We start from the raw sequence: 6,005 nt of genomic DNA, 5'->3' as shown, positions 1-6,005 counted from the left end.
CAATTTCATCATAAGGTAATTGAGGTAGAGATAGTTACAGGATCGAATATTTGAGAGAGAGTTTTATTCCAAGGATTGACTTTTTTGTTGGAAACCATCAGGGGCTTCCATTTCAAATGAAGCGTCGTCAGTTTCCAATCAGGCTTGCTTTTGGGATGACTATCAACAAAGCACAAGGGCAAACACTGGGAATTCTTGATCTATATCTTGCATTATTGATCTTCTCTCACGGACAATTGTATGTTGCAATGTCACGTGTGCGAAGTGCAGCTGCTATGATGATTGTTGTCAATACTGAAAACACTCAAGAGAAGTGTTACTAAACTCCAAACATTGTATTCAAGGAAGTATTACAACTAGGGAACTCATAACAATAAGTTCAAATTGACATTGGGGATCTCACTTAAAGTCAGACACACTTGATATTAAATTTTATTGATATCTCTTCGATCAAAGTATGGGCCACAAATGGATCCTCGACGCAATGCATCCTATGTAGTGGGTCACATCACTGAATTCACTCAAGGTATTAATCTTGTTTTTTCAATTAGAGTATTTACTTGACCTATTATTTTCTTGAGAAGATTGGCTTATACATTGACTTACTTTGTTGAAGATCCACCACAATGGAGGGGAAGAGTTCCTGCTATCTTTTTGGTGATTTTATTTTATACAACTCATATTAATTGTAAGAGTTTTTATGTGGTATTTGGTAGTTTTAATCTTTTCTTGCTCTACATAATTCATGGATGCCTTTGCAGAGATCACTACCATCGAGGATTTATCATCATAGGTGTTTATGAAATGCTATACTTGGATAGAGATATGTCTATGGAAGTTCTTGGATACTACCATGTTTCCTTTTCTTTGGACCACGAGCATCGTCAAATTCAAGTTAATATTTGATTTATGAGTGATGAAAGGCTAGTCAATGTACAACAGTGTTAGGCTGCAGCGGTTAGGGAGGATGAATCCGAAGTAGAGCCATGACGTGGAGGAGCAAAGAGAAGCGAACGAGCAAGAGAGGGAGTCAACACAGTAAGGGAAAAACAAAACACCACGCTATTCAATTGATTAAAAAAAGTGTTTACATATAAGGTTCTCTCTTGCCATGCAAAGATGCCATGCAAACTCCAAAAAGGAGTGGCTCTTATTAGTTGTAAAATAGGGGTTGTATCCTATGGTCAGGGGCTTGAACCCAACAATCCCCCCCGCAAGCCCAAACTAGACACACCACTCTCATGATACCTCGAGTTTTTGGTGTACTCGCTAACCGTGAGTTTTAGGTTCTCTCACAACCAAATATTTGGTGTATCCATAACCTGGTGCTATGATAGTAAACCCCCCCTTGAACAGATAGGGTGTAGGTCAAAAAATTAGCTACCAAAAAATGGTCTTTTTGGTTCACTGCCAAACCTTGGGCTTAAGGTGTACCCAATAACCTCACGAGAAGCGGGACAAAAATGGGTTGAGAACAAATATTTTTGGGAGGTCTTACCACTTATGTGTGTGTGGCAGTGTCTAACCCGTACAAGTTTTTATCATGGGAATAGTTGACAATTTATAGGCTCAAATAAGGCTTTGACTGAAAAAGATAATTTTGTTGACCAAAGACAAAAAAACTTCTAAGACACTTGATTGATAAAAGCAATTTGCACAGTCCAGTACCACATTTCCGAAGCAAAACCGTTGAAAAATCACCATTTGATCGATATTCATCGAGCTAATCTTGATTATGTGAAGCTCGTAAAACTCTGTGGTTAAGAACTTCTTCATATTTTGAATCACTTGCCTCATTGCTGGGTGTATTTGAGCCAGTAATCTGACATATTTGGCATACATATCCAAGAGAAGAATAAGAAAACTTTGTGAACTCTGTGGTGATGTACCGAGTCTCTGGCAAATAATAGTAGCATCAAGAGATCTAAGTATTGCACAAATCCAAAAAACTTCGTAGCTTCCCAATGCGATAGTATCTAGGTGGATATACGTCGAGAACTCGCCCAAAAATTTAAAACTTCAAGTATGCTCCCTTTGGAGATGTTGCGCACTAAAACCACACTGTGTGCTCCAAATCGACCACACGTAGGACTCCTCCCTGGTATTTTGAGAGGCTAAACAAGGCTGCAGTGTTATTATACCAACTAAGGCTTGGGACTACAGCCTTTATAGGTGTGAAGGCCCTCTTGGTTGAAGGCCAAAGACCAAAATGAAAAGAAAGGTGTTATTAATGGAGTGTGAAAAGGATAAACAAGGCCTACAAGGGCGGCCTCTACACAGATAGCACTGATGATGTCCAGTTTCTGTGCAGCTAGTAGAGGTGGAATTGAAAGAGGATGTAGTGTAGCAGGTTTCTTCTTAAGTCAATGCGAATTTGCTGAAGGCGCCGCTTGTCAACGTTTTCCACAAAACGAGCTGTGTGCATAGTGCTCAATGACAGCTATCAATTTCCCTTGCGTTTTAAGAGGTCTCCTTGCCTTGCTGCACAATCTCTCATGATCGCTAGACTCGCCAAGTATAGCCACAATGTTTTGATTTCTTCACTGCCTATGACTATGTTTTAGAACACTCTTCTTCACCACCCGTAGATATATTTCCTTGGAGCTTGATGCTTTGATACCAGCTGTTAGGCTGTAGTGGTTAGGGAGGATGAAGCCGAAGTAGAGCCATGGTGCATGGAGGAGCAAAGAGAAGCAAAGAACAAGTGAGAGAGGGAGTCGACACAGCAAGGGAAAAACAAAACACCATGCTATTCAATTTATAAAAAATAGTGTTTACATATAAAGTTCTCTCTTGCCATGCAAAGACGCCATGCAAACACCAAAAAGGAGTGGCTCTTATCAGCAGCTGTAAAATAGGGTATCCTATGGTCAGGGGTTTGAACCCAACAAACAGGTGGGGGTTGTTGGAGACCTCACTACACCATATCGATTGAGGATATTTACTCAAGTTGAAACAACCCCCCGTATCTTGCAAAATGTATACAACATAGGTCCTTGGACTTATAGAATCCCTAATGTGGTCTCTAGAAGGCTACACTTTGAATAACTCTTTGTATTGTCTATACTACATTCAAAATATTCAAAGCATTTTTGTGAAGTTGTAAAAGTTCAAAGTCTTTTGAATTGCTTTCAAAATTTTGGAAGTGTCCAAAATTGAAATCTATGAGTACCTATGTGTATCTTATGTCGCCACGATTCCAATGACTACTTGCATGCAAAAAACAAACATCATTTGATACACTTACGACCACAAATAGCTCGTAGATGCGTTAGCGCATGTGCTTTGTTTTGCATGGAATGCTTGGCGTTGTTGCGTAGCTCTCTTTGAGTCTATTGCAATGGTGTAATGGATCTCCAATGCAATGAGCGAGCAGGGAGTTATGTCAAGATGAAGCTCTCTCTCTCTCTCTCTCTCTCTCTCTCTCTCTCTCTCTCTCTCTCTCTCTCTCTCACACACACACACACACACACACACACACACACACATAGTTGACGGCTGCACAAAACCTTCATTAAGATAAAGTACTTCTTACAAAATGACCTAGGTACCTTATATATTAAGTCTACCATAGGCTAAACCAAAATTAGAGTTCAATGGTTCAAATGGCTTTGTATTTATAATCTGGAAGTTCCATCACACCCCCACTTCTGCAACTAGAATAGCTACTCATTACAAATGATGTTTTTAACCATATTACGCATCATTTCATAACTCTCAAAAAAATAAGACTTTGGTAGGAAAGTTGAGTTACGACGTATTGAGTTATAGTGTACTATTGACCCATGGATCAACACCTTTCTTCTTCTAGATCTTGCATTCCTCCAAAGTGGTAGGTAGGTCCATTAAGAGTGTTTGATCAACACTTTTGAACTCAATGTCTATGTTTGGGTGATTGGTACATGTACCGGTGTTTGTGAAGTACCACACAAGTCCACAACTTTAGTCTATATCTCTTTTGCATGCATTTTCGCTTGGGTAGTCAGATCTGCTTTGGCACTATTTGCCTTTCTTCTTCTAGATCTTGCAATCCTCCAAAGATGGAAGTGGCAGGTAGGTCCATTAAGAGTGGTTGATCAACACTTTTGAACTCAATGTACTATGTTTGGGTGACAGGTACATGTATTAGTGTTTGTGAAGTACCACCCAAGTCCACAACTTTAGCAGGTATCCCTTGCATGCATTTTCTCTTGGGTAGTCAAATCTGATTTGGCTTTGGCTAGCTTTTCTTCGAACTCCTTGATCTGCTGCTCTTTTTGTGCATTTGTTGTGAGCATGCCCACCATCAGAAGTTGCCTTTGCAACTTTTCTTGCTCCAGCTCTGCTGTTAGTGCTTATATCTCATCTGAGCTCATTGTTGAGGGTTGAGATGTGCAGGCAGGTGGTGGTGCAGCATCTTGATTGGCGAGTAGAGTGAAAAGGATGTGCTTTACCACGTCATAGGAATCATGCAAGATCCTACAAAAATAATTTGAGCCCTTTGATTCAGATAATTTAAACTGCTTAAGAGTTATACCCTATCTTGATGAATAAGGAATCACAAGGTGTAGTTCCAACTGATGTCAATATACACCCTGACTAATAAGGAGCAATTAACAATGGAATTAGACGACATCCAATGCACATTGCCTGAGGCATCTAAAGTTATAAGACAAAAGAGAAAAGTTGAAGCAGAGACCAGAGCAGTGAATTTGGAAGCCATAGAGATGATGAAGTTCCATTCATCCAAATAGATATAAGCTCATAAAACAATGAGAATCATTATCTAGTGTCATTTTGGATGGAAAAGCGGGGGTGAACATTCTTGGCAAGCATCTTCGACAAAAGCTAGGAATAACTGAAATGAATCCATGTCCATTCAAAATAAGGATGGCAGATCATAGAGTTGTCCAAGCCATTGGTCTTATTGAAAACATGCAAATAAGCGTCGGGAAGGAAAATTTCAAAACCATCTTTCTAGTATTGGACATTCAAGGAGCCTATGGAATGTTGTTGGGAAGACCATGGCTCAAAACTGTTGGGGTTGTACATGACTATGCAAACCAAACATTAACAATTCAAGGCTCCAGTAGAAGAATTCAAATAAAGACAGATAACACCAAGACATGGAGGAAAGCATTGAGACTAGAAGAGATGCATAAGAAGTATGGTACGAAGCAGATTGAGACGATGTTAGCTTCCATGAATAACTTCATCAGTGCAGTACTGATGGACAAGGAACAAGCTGAATGAAAAAAGCAACAATACCCAAAATAATTCACTGAATTGAACACTGGAAAAAGATCAATCCAGATTGATGGTCAGGTACTAGATCAGTCTACACCAAAAAAGCTTGACTTCAGATCATAACCCAATCCAGTAAATGATTCATTGCTGATGAATAAATTCTAGTATTATTGCAACCAGATGTTCATAATCATCTACTGGAAGTTAGTAATCCATTTAATGACTATGCTGCCGGTATCCAAACAGACAAGGAAGCAGAGTCATTGGCAAAGAGAAAGGGAGGTGGGCCAAATTGGTTTCTTCCAGATGATCAAGAATTAGAAGAATGGAATCTTGGCTCATAGGAGAATCTCAGAATTACTAAAATCAACAAACATCTGAAGCCAGAGATCAAGTAAAAAGCCAAGATACTGTTCCCAAAGACGTATTCGCCTTGGAACATACGGATCTGAAGGGAGTAAATCTTGAAGTGTGTCAACATCGCATACCACTGAAACCTAATACCGTACCAGTACGATTGCAAAGGTACAAAATGAATCCTAATCATGTAAAGAAGTTCAAAGAGACAATCGATAATCTGCTTTAAGTTGGATTCATCATAGAGGTGGCAAGCAGCGACTAGCTATTTCCTATAGTGGTTGTCCCAAAGAAGAACGGTAAGCTCAGAGTGTGCGTGGATTATAAGAAACTGAACGCCCATACCATTAAAGATCCCTTCACATTACCATTCAAAGATATAATGTTAGATGAGATTGCAGGCCACAAGGTGTATAACTTTA

The sequence above is a fragment of the Adiantum capillus-veneris genome, chromosome 7 (genome assembly GCF_014529385.1).
Source record: "Adiantum capillus-veneris isolate H3 chromosome 7, ASM1452938v2, whole genome shotgun sequence".
Taxonomy (NCBI): domain Eukaryota; kingdom Viridiplantae; phylum Streptophyta; class Polypodiopsida; order Polypodiales; family Pteridaceae; genus Adiantum; species Adiantum capillus-veneris.
This window is presented reverse-complemented; position numbering follows the sequence as displayed.